The following is a 15312-nucleotide window of genomic DNA, read 5'->3' as shown; positions in this document are numbered from 1 at the left end:
TAGCTCTGTTGGGCAATGCGTGTTGGGCTGTGTGCAGGTTGTAGCTCTGTTGGGCAATGTGTGTTGGGCTGTGTGCAGGTTGTAGCTCTGTTGGGCAATGCATGTTGGGCTGTGTGCAGGTTGTAGCTCTGTTGGGCAATGTGTGTTGGGCTGTGTGCAGGTTGTAGCTCTGGTGGGCAATGTGTGTTGGGCTGTGTGCAGGTTGTAGCTCTGGTGGGCAATGTGTGTTGGGCTGTGTGCAGGTTGTAGGAGTGTTGGGCTGTGTGCAGGTTGTAGAAATGTTGGGTTGTGAGCAGGTTGTAGGAGTATTGGGTTGTGTACAGGTTGTAGGTGTGGTGGGCAGTGAGTGTTGGGCTGTGGTGGGCTGTGTGCAGGTTGTAGGTATGTTGGGCAGTGAGTATTGGGCAGTGTGTTGGGCTGTGTGCAGGTTGTAGGAGTGGTGGGTTGTGTGCAGGTTGTAGGAGTGTTGGGCAGTGAGTGTTGGGCAGTGTGTGTTGGGCAGTGAGTGTTGGGCTGTGTTGGGCAGTGTGTGTTGGGCTGTGTTGGGCAGTGTGTGTTGGGCAGTGAGTGTTGGGCAGCGTGTGTTGGACAGTGAGTGTTGGGCAGTGAGTGTTGGGCCGTGTTGGGCTGTGTGCAGGATGTTTCCTCCGGCCGTGAGCGGTCTCTGTCGCGGTCACGCTCAGCGAGGCAGGCGGACGCTCCGGGAGGAGGCCCGGCACGCCTGGCCAGAGCAGCCGCTGCCTCCGGCCCCTGTGCTCATGTGACCTGCTCCTCCCACTGAAGAGGCTGGGCCCCTGGTGCTCATGTGACCTGCTCCTCCTGCTGAAGAGGCTGGGCCCCTGTGCTCATGTGACCTGCTCCTCCCGCTGAAGAGGCCGGGCCCCTGGTGCTCATGTGACCTGCTCCTCCCGCTGAGGGCCCCAGCAGCAGATGCCTCTCCGACATCAGTATATTACTTCACCTGCCAATAATGCGATATCGCAAGACAAATGTGTGAATCTTGAGCACGCACACCGAAACAAATTGCGACGCCAAGCTGCACTCTATTGATATTCTGGTAATCCAATTCTAACAATAACTGTGTGATTTCATTGCGCAATGGCAGAATTCTTACTATCATTCACGGTCGTTATATAAATTTGGGCCCAGATGGGGCTCAGTCAAAAACAGAAATGCTGACTGTGTTGAACCGGTCGAGCCTGGGAAGGCTGGAAAGATGACCTGATGGAGGGCCAGGCATGGCTGGCCTCCTCTTCACTCGACAAGCCTCCCGTTATCTACAGGGCACAAGTCTGTGGCCAACACATATGTCTCCTTACAGCCTCCCTGGTCTAACAGAGCACTGGTGGATATTCACAAGGTAATACATTTCCCGTATATTCAGATACAAAGCGCATAGCTAACCTACACTGGCTTTAGGGCAGAAACATCTTCAGTTGAGTCATACCATGACATAGTCAGGCATTATTGCTTCTGAAGAATGCACATGCCGTATGCATTATTTATCCAATTGAAATCGTTTGCAGTATTAGCCTACATGTCTTGAGGTTTTTTGCAAGTTTCAAACTGTGGGAACAGAAAATCCTCTGTATATTGAACACATTTACCATAGCACTGCGGTAGAGAAAAGTTGCACAACCCGTCTGTTTATTCCCACTGGCATTTCAGGTATTTCACATAACTTCTAGAAAACCACAAGATGTTCAATTTGCATTTAATTTTCTCATTATTGTTGAGAGGAAATTATAATAATTGGAGAGGATAAAATAATAAGTAAAAAAACTAATAATCTGAGAGGAAAAGGTTTACACTTGTCAACTTTTAATGGAATCCCTAAATTCTTCAGCACCCTGACTGGTTTCAGCACAAAGGTCTTTGGACAAGTTTGGGCATTAAACACAAGCAGAGAGTCAGATAAATGAAAGAATGCAATAAGGTTGTTTATAATGTTGAAAGTGGGAGGGCAGATTGGGGATAGTGGAATTTATGTTTCGCACAAAATTCACGCAGGGTCTTCATTTTAATATGTTCTGGACAAATTTGCATTTTTATTATGTTCACTGTTGTCCTCCAACTGACATACACTTGGATGCACATTGAAAATGGGATATTAAGTTAATGTACTGTATACATTTTGTTTTAAAGCAGTAGAGATGCTACCCGTACTGAGTGTCAATCAAACTAGAGCAAGAGTTTTAGACGTTGACTGTACCCTCTTAGACTGCCAAACAGCTTTTCCTTCGCCGATTAGATCAAGCTCAGTACACAGTCAAATTGTCAAATTAAGATTAATTAAAATTTCACATGGTAGGATTTGAATGGGGTGACAAATACTCATATTGCGTCACATTAATGTCTGGTTTCAGCTAAACACCTTTGTCATGGTTTTGTATCAAGTGCTGGTCAGAGTTAAAGAACTAAAAAACATGTACTGCTCGTTTACATTTACTGCTAAAAAATTATAGCTGTCATCCAAATCGTAGACCAATGACAAATAGGATTTAAGAAATAACACAATATTAGGCTCCTCTTAGGTCCAAATGTACTAAAACTTTGTGGGTAGATTCTATCCCCAGAATCACCATGGAGAGATAGGAGCACTTGGGTATATTTAACAAATATGTGCAATAGACTTTTTATACAGTAGACATTAACTCAAAACGCGGCTATTTTTCCCATAATGCCTCAGTTCCCATAATACTTATGTGGGCCCTGGCACATAGTGGGTGTACTTGTCAGTCAGTTTTCCTTTCCCTTAAAAATTATATTTCAGGCCAGTTATATTTCAGGCCAGGCCAGTTACATCACAGACATTTGGGTGACCGTGGAGGATTTGAAACTCGTACATTTCCAGGCCAGTGTTAATTGAACTCCTGCAGAGTACACACTGTATCCAATGGCACTTACAGTATCGACTCAGTAAAAGTTGATTTAACGTATGAGTTGATAAATAATATGATGCGCTTTAGTTGTTTGCCATATTCATTGGAGAGCTTGCCCTCCCGTGAAAAGAAAATGCACCTGAAGATGGAAATAAAAGAGAGTTCCCCTTCCACTCACCCACCCCAACGGGGGTCTTCCTCAGTGTAATGCACATGGGAATGTTTTACAGATACTGTAAGATACTGTGATTTATATTCCCGAACACAAGCCCTCTCCCTCTTACCCACAAGCAGGTAGGGTGTCAGAGCTGCTGAGGCCATCTCTCCTCATGGGGGGAAGGGTCGTAGGTCAGAGGTCAGAGGAGGGGGAACCATTTTCATGTGTAAAAAGAGCAAATGAGAAAATCTCCTGCATCGTGAACACCTTTATTTTAAAACTTTATCGGTACATTATACATTATATTGCGAACAGTTTGCAAAACAGAAAAGCTTAGGTTCCATAAAAGAAGTTTCACTGTGCTCAAATCACAAATAAAAAATGGCTTGTACGCTGATAAGATTCACATAAAGAACACAAAAACTCACTTTTATGATACAGCTTTTATCAAGAGCATAATATAAAATACATAGCACCTCTGTTCTTGGTACTATTCATTTTGTGTTAAGGCCAATTCTACCATACACATTCTTTCCTCTGCATAGCTTGTACAAAATAACATTTACCTCCCTAAAGGTGATATAACTTCTCTCCAGCCCACGGCAAGTGCTGGATCATCAAAACTGAATACCAGAAAAATCATTGGAAAAATCCCAGACACAGTACATAGTATATGGACAGGGAGTCTATATACCAACCTCTCTCCTTTCCACTTAATTGCTTCAGTCTGTGGTCAAGATACATCTTTGATATACTGTAGAACTGCATTTTCAAAAACTCATCAAAACCAGGATGAAATGTTTCATAATGCTCTCTGATCAGGCCAAGGGGTAGATATAATTTTCCTTAACTTAAGAAAGCAGGGACAGGTACAGTGAGAAATAATACTTCCAGCATAAAGCTATTTTATCCCCAACTGCAGTGCAAAAACACATATTGAGTCAATATAAGCCGGCAGCCAACTGGTAATACATTTTGCATTAACCCTACTCCTCAGAGTATAAATTTGTATTAATTCCACCATCCTTCCCGACTTATGAAATATGGAGTATTCCACCACAACCAGTCTTTTTTTTGTTACCAACTCAATAATGCTGTTAGTGCCTCTTATGTTATTTGTATTTTGATCCGTGGGTCAAGATGCTGCAGAGATTACTGCAGCAAAACTGCAATATCAGTTTGCCTCCCTCTGTAGAGCTTTTCTTCCCAGAGGTTAATAACACCCAAGGTTACGCCATTCTCCTCCACAGCGGTGCGTCTCCCATTGAACAAAACAAACCGGAAAAAGCCCAAATTCAATTAAAAGGAGTTGGCTGTGTTATTGTTTTGCATTGTTTGCTTGCCGCGACACATCGCTCCACACGAAACCTTTGTAAGCGCAGAAACATTCAATTAACCAGGCCGAATTTCCTTTCCAACTGGCATTATTTAGAAGCCGTGTAATTGGAGAACCTGAATGAAAATCCATTACCTTTGTGTCAATCAAAGATATTTTGCCACGCCATGATTGGCATTTCACAGATTTCCTTTTGAGAAGAGTTAATGTTCCTTTGTTGTGTTCTCAGATCATTTGTTTAGGTGATTATTTATCCATTCAAAAGTCTCCATAAAGTACCAAGAGGAAGGATATAATTCAGTCCATCTACAAACAAACAAACAAAAAAATGTATAAAAACATGCATAAATCTTTTACACAAAAGGGCTGAAAATCTAAGCAAAAAGCTTTTATAATAAAGTTTTTTGTTTGTACAAAAATAAAAATATTCATATGTTCAAGGAATCTTTGAAATTTTTCTAATTTAAAATCTCCTCTGTTTAACCTTGCAATATAGAAATAGAATATCAAAATGACTTTGATGATCGGTGAATTGAAGAATGAAGAATTGAAGAATATCATACATGTCTAGCCTGGTCAATGAACCATTATGAATTATGAAGAATTACGCATTAAATACAGGTCATTTCCCCCTGCATTTGTCATCCATATCTCTGCTATAAAAACGTTGAAAAGGGCATAGTTCTCTGTGCTGTCCCCTGCCACAATGTCCTTGTGTGCACTGGAGCTATCAGCAGACTTAAAACATCCATACAGGTCTAGTGTTCAGTGAATAAGCAATATTTATGTCCATGGAACTAATCTTTTACAAAGAAGGGTGCACTTAGAGAAAGTCCAAAAGCAAACAGCCAAGCTGAGTGGAGCAGTTCCATGGGGCAGACTGCACCTCATGTGTGGCAGCTGAGTGGGGCAGTTGTTCCATGGGGTGGACAGTCCCTTGCGTGTAGCAGCTGAGTGGTGCAGTAGTTCCATGGGGTGGACTGTACCTCATGTGTAGCAGCTGAGTGGTGCAGTAGTTCCATGGGGTGGACTGTACCTCATGTGTAGCAGCTGAGTGGTGCAGTAGTTCCATGGGGTGGACTGTACCTCATGTGTAGCAGCTGAGTGGTGCAGTAGTTCCATGGGGTGGACTGTACCTCATGTGTAGCAGCTGAGTGGTGCAGTAGTTCCATGGGGTGGACTGTACCTCATGTGTAGCAGCTGAGTGGTGCAGTAGTTCCATGGGGAGGACTGTACCTCATGTGTAGCTGACAGGCTGCAGGGCGGTGGGGGGGTCCATCAGGCAGAGGAGCTGCTGGACTGCCCAGTTCTCCCAGACTGCCCAGTTCTCCCAGACTGCCCAGTTCTCCCAGACTGGTGCGGATACACTGCGGCACCACGGCCGGGCAGGAAAGCAAGCAAGCGAATCACACGCTCCAGCCAAATGGGCCGGCAGCCACAGACACTGTTATGTGATGTCATGGCATTTAACTTCAGTTATTCTGCAATGATATTGGAAAATTGCATTATTCCTGCTGCCAAGCTAACTCGAATTTCATTATAACAACACGAAACCTACACCTTACTGATGGGTGTGTAGATTCACCCGCATAATGGTAAGAAAATAGACTATGAAACACATAAAAATGATCGAATGCGGTTTTCCTTAAAATTACTTGGCAGTTATGATGGAATGTAGGGGTTATTCTTTATTCCAGGTAGTCTTTCATGCAACCATGTTTATCAGGGAAACAGAAGCTTGGGAACTGAATTGCCTTTAAATCGCTGAGACAGATTCATCTTACTCCCTGTACACTCCTTCATAAGGAGAGGTGTGTGATTAATTGTAGTAGGCTGTGGTTATTTACTGGGGGTGATAATTAGGAGGGAGGTATGAGTGGCGTACACAGTGAAATTGCACACAGCCACCCCCTCTCTTCAGCTGTGGGGCGTTCTGCTACACTCTGCAATGTCTCTTCACCGAGAGCAGCCTGACTCCTGCAGCTCAAGATGAATTCTCAAGTGTTCATCAAACCGCCTGCTTTTCTCAAAACATCACTCTCCTCTAATTCTGTCAGAACTGATTATATTTTGCCTCGTTTTTTTAATTTTTTTTTTAAAGGAATTGGCAATTCCTATGTTCCTTTTCATATTAGTGTACCTATTCCTTATTCCTTATTCCTGCCACGCATAAAGAAAATGGCCGCCGGTTGATGCAGGGTGGGCTGGCCTCCGTGCCAGAGAGGGGGAGGACACCAACATGCCAGAACCTTCAGTAATTAAGAGTTTCACCCTGCCTGTGTCATCAATTCAGCTGTGCACCATATGTATTCCAGGTTCCAGTACACATGCAGAATGTTCTATCCATCCATACATCCATTATCTTAACCCGCTTATCCTGAACAGGGTCACAGGGGGGCTGGAGCCTATCCCAGCATACATTGGGCGAAAGGCAGGAATACACCCTGGACAGGTCGCCAGTCCATCGCAGGGCACACACACACCATTCACTCACACTCATACCTACGGGCAATTTAGACTCTCCAATCAGCCTAAGCTGCATGTCTTTGGACTGTGGGAGGAAACCGGAGTACCCGGAGGAAACCCACGCAGACACGGGGAGAACATGCAAACTCCGCACAGAGAGGCCCCGGCCGACGGGGATTCGAACCCAGGACCTCCTTGCTGTGAGGCAGCAGAATGTTCTAGACGCTGTAAATGCAGTTAAAGGTACAGCTCCGATGGAATTCCACAAATATGAATATGAAGACGAAAGAGAAAATTAATTTGCTGTGGTCAAGTAAAATGTGAGCCTTGCCTATTGAGATTTGTGGTTCGTATGTTCATCTCACTGTCAGGCTCAAATATATTCCAGATTTAAAGGGCACTCACATTAGGATCAGCCAAGATAACAGATAGGATAAGATAGTTCCCTATAAAAATAATATTTAATGAAGCTTTTTTCTGATTTCTGGATCCTTTCATTAACCGCAAGGACAACCCTGAGTTGACGCAAATATTTAGCCACAGAACTTTCTCCACGAGTCCTTACAGACGAAGCCATGCAGAAGGTTTGTAGAAGCACAACCGGAGGCTTCACTGCAACACTGATTACAGCACTGATCTGGGCAGTGGCGGACCAGCTTGATGTCTTCACTGACACATTTTCAGATATACCGCAGTGCCTGCGCTCAAATCAATCTCACACCAGGAAGTAATAAAACATATCAGCCCCTCAGTCAAAAGAACACAATTATATCCGAGAGTGGAGTAGTCACGGAAACTTTCTCTCTTCGTACTGTTTGCTTTCTGTTGTGCGATGATGAAGGTGTGATATATTGCTGTCAAATGTTTTATTTACAGAGCAGAGAAAAATGACACCAGGTTCAAGCTCAGCACAATATTACACTCAGAACTCAAGTTAGTTGCTCTTAGAAATTGGAGGTGAGATCAGATGTTGTGGGAATTAGTAAACCTTGATGTGTACCAGGTGTTGCGTCTTACTGTAGGCGGCTACTTGAGACGGGAAGATGTCTGCGTTGTGATTACATTGTTCTATTCCATTTATAATCAAGTTGTGATTATCAAGGGTGATCTGAAGTTCATTCAGTTGTTCAGTAATGTCCAGTTTTCTGTCCTCACAAACAGTTCTTTAATATGTATAAGAAAAACTATTGAGAACTGAAGGCAATATACTCTATTTAGGTCTAACCTTGTATATTGGATTTGATATTTGATTTATTTGCGTTTGCAAGCTGGTTGCATCAAATATGTCATGGCTATTTGTTTTTGTTCATTCACTGCGTATTAGTTTAAAAAAATCTAAAAGTAAATTTAAGAGTGAGCATGCATAAATACACCAGATTATTCAAATATTTTTTAATTATTGAGAGGTCAGCAAATTATTGTCAGTTCTCTTATCAATTATTTCTTTCTAAATAAAGGGGATAACTAGCTACTGTACAGTACATCCACATTTAGAGAAAGTATTGAATGTAAATGAGAAAGACATATTTGAAAACAAATCACGGATTTGTTATATTTGAAGAACTGATGAGGCAGATTTGACTGAGCACTGTTGACAGCAGGAGAGATTATTTTCAGGCTTGGAGTCTGACCTGCAGTCTTGGCTCTGGGCAGACTGGCATATGGTAGCCATGTGTTGTTTTTAAGCGGGCTCCTCGAAGTGCAGCGACTTCACATTCGTTTTTCTCCCGTAAACTCTCAGGCGTCCGCGTGGATTCGCGCGGCGTGTCACCGGGGGCCACCTGAAGAACCCTGAGCCTGCGACACACCTCCAGTGACTTCTGCGACGGCCACAGCTGCTTTACTCCGTGTCAGGCGTGGGGGTAATGTCCTTCTCTGGACGATACGGCATAACAGCTTGTTCCAGGATCGTCTCTGAAATAAAATACAGTATTTGTTCCAACAACAAAAAAAAAAGAAAAAGAAAAAGATGAGGCTGAATGATCTAAATTAGTTCGATGTTTCCGAAAGTCTGCTGAAAACATATATACTATTATGCATATATTTTTGATGTTGGAGTACCAATAGGCTCAAGTCATTAATACATGAGCACAGACTGTTTCTTAATGATATTGACTAAAGGATTGAGGCTAAACAAACAAAATTAGTATTTTTACACAATTGACCCAAACCCGGACTTTCAAACCCCAGAGGGTTCCATTAACCATGCGAAGGCAGTTAATAAATAATGATTTTACTCTGCTTGCATGTGCGTGTCAGAAGTTACAAACGAGCAAATCAACAAAATAAATCTTTTGAATCTTTTACACTTTTCCGACACTTAACACAAACATAAGAAATAAAAGTTAAACTAAAACACTCGCTGAGATTTTTATATTCCTCATATTACTTTGCAAGGTTTAAAACAGAAATGTTGGGTAAGCATTTAAAAAATACTAGCTTTCCATTATGTAGTGTTTCTGCATCTGGTAGAAATTCAGGAATCTAAACTTGATTGAAAAAAGTATGATTTTATTGAACATGTTCCTTGCTGATACAATTCAGTTCCAATTAATATTATCTTGGTAGCTCTCTCCGTTGCAAAATAGATTCAGAGGTAGAGCCAAATGTTATTTCATACTGTGCATTCATATTATATCATACATTCGCAGCAGGACCAAAAACAAGCTGATTTTTATGTGTAATCTTTTCTTTCTCAGTCTTTTTACCCAGTATTCCTTTTTGATGAAACGCACATTGTGCCAGGTCAAAATCCATTTCACAAAGAAGAAAGTAGCAAAGGCAATCGAATAATAAATGAGAACGCATGTAGCATAGCTGCAGGATGATGATGACCCTTTATTCCAGGCCTTGTGGTGTTGCACATTAGATTTGCTTTACTGCATTTACATTTTGATGAGTTTTCAACTACTTTGTGCCCATATTCAGGTTATACCATAAGACTACTGTAACACAAAGGGTATTTTAACAATTCCACACAATACAAAGTAGTATTGATTCTAATGATTTTAAAACCCAGTCTGAATGATATCGAACCAAACAAGCCACTGTTTTGGAGTATGCATCTTAAGTAAAATTCAATAAGCAATCAAGGGGCATCTTATTATGTATTTATTAAGTAGATGAAATTCATGATTGAATGAATCACATTTTGAATGATAATCATGACTATTGTTTAATTATACCGGTTTCCTTTCTCTCAATGGTACATGCTCTCTGCAGGGCTAATATTGGCTGTACTATGGAGAGATACACAAGCATGCCTGACTCATACCTGACAAGCTGCTTCATGTCCACCACTCTAGTACTTCAGGTAGCTGAAGGGGTAATGCTGTTTATTTTGGGGATACCCCCTTCCACACTTTACAAGAGTGCCTACAGAACTGGAGGAGACTTGCATTTCTGAAGGAGAACAGGTCAACGGTACTCACCTCTGCAGTTCTGCATGACGTTTCTAACTTCCTGTTTAGCTACTAGCTAAAAGCTAAATAACCATCTTTAGTGCAATTAAGGAAAACATATGTGACTTGAATGACGGAATGATTGTTGGTGCCAGACAGGGGGGATTGAGTATCTCAGAAACAGCTGATTTCCTGGGACTTTCACACACAACAGTCTCTAGAGTTTGCAGAGAATGGTGTGAAAAACAAAAAAAAACATAGAGTGAGCAGCAGTTCTGTGGGCAAAAACATGTTCTTAATAAGAGAGGTCAGAAGAAAAGTGCCAGACTGGTCAAAGCTGAAAGGAAGGTGACAGTAACGCAAATAACCACACATTACAACAGTGGTATGCAGAAGAGCATCTCTGAGCACACAACATGTCAAACCTCTACAGCATCAGAAGACATAACGTCCAAAAAATAAGTCTAATAAATACCCAATAAAATGCTCACTGAGTGTATTTCAGACCTCTTAAAAAGGAAAATAACAAGCTGACTACTGAGAAATCTGCACAATTTCTTCTAAGTCTTCTAAATTTCTTCTAAATCTGCACAAGTTCCAATTAACTTGTTTTGAAGTAATTGACAGAAATCACAGGCCCCAGATAAAATGGAGAATAATCTCATCTGTACAAGTTTTATTCATACACAAGTGAGGAAATCAAATAAACTTTATTTTACCAAATGAATTGAATGAAATTAGTGAAATCAGTGATACCAGAAAGAGGTCTGATGTCTTGCAAAGCAGCATAGTCCTCCTTACAATGTGGGACAAAACAAACAGACATAACCGAACATGCATCGCAAGCCAATGCACATGCTCAAAGCTTTAAAATTTGCAAGGCAAATGCAACAAAATTACATCTTGCTAACAAGGTATGTTGGCATAAAATATTGAGGAACAAGCACAAAGCAACATTTTCCTCGATTGCTCTGATGTGCGGGAGCAGAAAATAATACATTCTCATTTGAATAAACAAGAATTTTGCCGTCGCATTGCGAGCTTCTTAAAAGCGTATTTAATTCTTTACTTGGCGAGCCGTATGTGCGCATCTCTTGACAGTTGTTGTCCTCCACTGATGAAATTTTGATGCCTTTGAGTGCTTGAAAGACTTTCCCCCAAAGGAATATGGATTTTAATTTAGGAATCTCGTGGTCGTGTTCCCTCGAATGGAACAGCTATCATTGAAGTGTCTGTTTTGGGTGTGCAATAAAACCACAGGCAGTCTTTCCCCCACATGTGCATAATCATTCCATTTTCTTTGGGGGGGAAAATAATAAAATAATGCTGCAGTCTTCATTTTTTACACCAAAACCATTCATTACTGTAGCTGGAAGGAAATGGCAGTATTTCTCTTGAAAATTATTCTGTAGAAACTCATTTAAATTAATTATAAATAATCCTAGGAGGATCACTTAAACTATGAAGCTAAATATGGATGAATGTAGTACAACAGATCGGGAACTGGGCTTTTAACCTAAGATTGCAGGTCCGATTCTCAGGTACGATACTACCGTTGCACCCTGAAGGTAGGTACTTCACTGGAATTGCCACTGTATACATCCAGCTGTATAAATGGATACAATGCAAAATAGGTCTAATAAATACCTAATGAAGTGCTTAGTGAGTATATATTTTGGTTAATCTTACAGCAAAGCTTATGTGTATTGAGTAAAACGCTAAGATGCCAACAGTTACTGTGGATAAGGCACAAATACAGTAAAGATAACTGCTACAATGACTGCGTCAGGTTTGTCAAGGGAAATCTTTAACACTGATAGTCCCAGAACAACACATACACGTGGATTGGGCCCTATTCTTTCCACTTCCTGATCACTGTTTTTGATAGACGCATAGAAATGACTGTTACACCCAGACTAGACAGGGAGGTCAAAAGGGCGGCTTTTTTTGAATAGCGCAGTCGCTGATAAACTTTCATATTTATTGTTCTGTCAGAGGATGGAATCTCTGAGGATGGGGGGTGGGAATTGCCTGAAAAGCCATTTCAAAGTGGAAATGAGAAGACAAAATGGAAGTCTAAAGTGTGGTTAAGAAGGAAGATTGACCTTTGGGTTAGGATATGATAATCTGCGCTCTTCTGGGACCCCCTCATCTACATGAACAGGGTGCATCCATCATGGCTGGCGAATGCGAGGTTAGAAGGGGCCCCGGCAGGTGGATGTGAGGTGAGAAGAGGCCCTGTGTTTATTTATTTATTTACGGCTGAGAATGAAGGAGCCCATTTGTTGGCTGCCGCGCGCGTCCCCCCCAGACAATACGACGCGCGTGGGCCCGTTCTGAACGGGCGGAGAGCGCGGCGACAGCTGGAGATAATTCGGTGATCAGGTAAGCCGTCACAGTCAAAGTCAGCCCGGCGTCGACGCGCCGGGGGGGGGGGGAAATCTCCGGGAGAGAGGCTCAGGCCCTGTTTCAGACGGCGCTGGTTTGCTCCCGGGCTGTAGGGGCTTGGTGCACCGTTGACGCGCTGAAGGGGGAAACTCTCGGGGAGAGAGGCTCGGGCCCTGCTTCAGACGGCGCTGCCGTGCCTGCTGGCTGCAGTTGATAATGGAAGTTCATTTACTCCTGAGGGGATATTGGGACACAGCAAAATAATGGATATGTAAATAATAGCCCCAGCAGAAGATAGCACCTATTAATCATTGTCTCTACCTGTGTTACATCTCCACCCTCACACACAGCACATGTGCACACTGATGCACACACACTTCCTCTAGATCACTGTGCACAAGGAGCAGTAGATTTGATACTGTTCTATGCATAATCACTATACCGCACGTATACAGCTCTGGTTATAGATATATTATGCATATACATGATGTAACCTCCTTGTAAGTCAATTGGATGTAGAAATAAAAAAGATACTATGATGGAAACCACATGCAGCAATAGTACCTCCACATGCAGCAAGAGAAGCATTCCTCTCAGTCTCAGAGGAATCTCAGTCAAAGCATGGTATATTAATAGGGTGTTCTATTAATGCCACATGATTTAGTTGGTTTTCAGCATAATAAATGAGCAAATGACATTAAATTATAAGTCAGTCTATTTTGCTACATAATCTGTTAAATATAGGTAAAGCCTATTATCTAAAGCCATGGTATAGTATATATAATATATAGCTTAGTACCTAGCATAATGCTGAATCAATTGGAATGAGTGTCTCTTCTTAAACATGACACATAAAAGAAAGGCTCTTTTGCCAATGAAATTGTCAGTTGTTCAAACATGTAAATAAATGAAATAAATCAAGTTTCAGTTGAGTGGATGGCACCTAGTGTGCTTTTCTTTTTTTTAAGAATTCAAAGTGTTGTTCACTGTTAATGTAACTAATGTGTTAAATAAAAATCTGTGCATTAAACAAGCCTGACTTTGTTCACTGATACTATGTTAATAGATAATGCCTATACCACTTGGAAGAATAAGACTGTGTGGGACAGGTGTGCTACATGTCTATATCAGTAGGGCTCAGGGTATAGCATCGCTGAATCCAGCTCAGTGTTTTACTAGGGTTTCAGGGTATATCAGTAGGGCTCAGGGTATAGCATCGCTGAATCCAGCTCAGTGTTTTACTAGGGTTTCAGGGTATATCATAGGGCTCAGGGTATAGCATCGCTGAATCCAGCTCAGTGTTTTACTAGGGTTTCAGGGTATATCAGTAGGGCTCAGGGTATAGCATCGCTGAATCCAGCTCAGTGTTTTACTAGGGTTTCAGGGTATATCATAGGGCTCAGGGTATAGCATCGCTGAATCCAGCTCAGTGTTTTACTAGGGTTTCAGGGTATATCAGTAGGGCTCAGGGTATAGCATCGCTGAATCCAGCTCAGTGTTTTACTAGGGTTTCAGGGTATATCAGTAGGGCTCACGGTATAGCATCGCTGAATCCAGCTCAGTGTTTTACTAGGGTTTCAGGGTATATCAGTAGGGCTCAGGGTATAGCATCGCTGAATCCAGCTCAGTGTTTTACTAGGGTTTCAGGGTATATCATAGGGCTCAGGGTATAGCAGTGCTGAATCCAGCTCAGTGTTTTACTAGGGTTTCAGGGTATATCAGTAGGGCTCAGGGTATAGCATCGCTGAATCCAGCTCAGTGTTTTACTAGGGTTTCAGGGTATATCATAGGGCTCAGGGTATAGCATCGCTGAATCCAGCTCAGTGTTTTACTAGGGTTTCAGGGTATATCATAGGGCTCAGGGTATAGCAGTGCTGAATCCAGCTCAGTGTTTTACTAGGGTTTCAGGGTATATCAGTAGGGCTCAGGGTATAGCCTCGCTGAATCCAGCTCAGTGTTTTACTAGGGTTTCAGGGTATATCAGTAGGGCTCAGGGTATAGCATCGCTGAATCCAGCTCAGTGTTTTACTAGGGTTTCAGGGTATATCATAGGGCTCAGGGTATAGCATCGCTGAATCCAGCTCAGTGTTTTACTAGGGTTTCAGGGTATATCATAGGGCTCAGGCGCAGTGCTGAATCCACCATGGCGCAGACTGCATGCATTAGAATAGTAGCCTATACAGTGTAAATGATTTAAAAACAATAATCCAATCTTAAATCTGTAAGATTGATAGAAAAGTCAAACAATAAATGAATATAATCGACAAGTTAAAAATGATCTATTCAAGATTAAATACATTTATTAAATAGACAGAGAAGATTTGGCAAATATAAACAGAAATATAAATCATACGCTCATTAATGAATGTAGATTCACTATTAATAATGAACTATAGGACCATTAAACCAGACCTTAATTTGAAAGTCAGAGGGAGAGGTTTACCTGCCTCGAGCTGAATCATGACAGGAAGAAAAGAAAACAGCGTAGAGAGCTATGATTGACTGTACACACACTCTGGAGAAACCATAAAACAAGAGGAGGAAGACGCATTTCTCTGCTCTGAGGCTATCCCCTCAGGAGCTGTAAATACTTCACCCGGCAGAACTGAAGGTGCAGTCCCTGATTGGCGGATGGCGAGGGGCGTTGAAGACATTTGGGATCTTCTTATGACAAAAGACTCA

This window comes from Conger conger, chromosome 11 (genome assembly GCF_963514075.1).
Source record: "Conger conger chromosome 11, fConCon1.1, whole genome shotgun sequence".
NCBI classification, from domain to species: Eukaryota; Metazoa; Chordata; class Actinopteri; order Anguilliformes; family Congridae; genus Conger; species Conger conger.
This window is presented reverse-complemented; position numbering follows the sequence as displayed.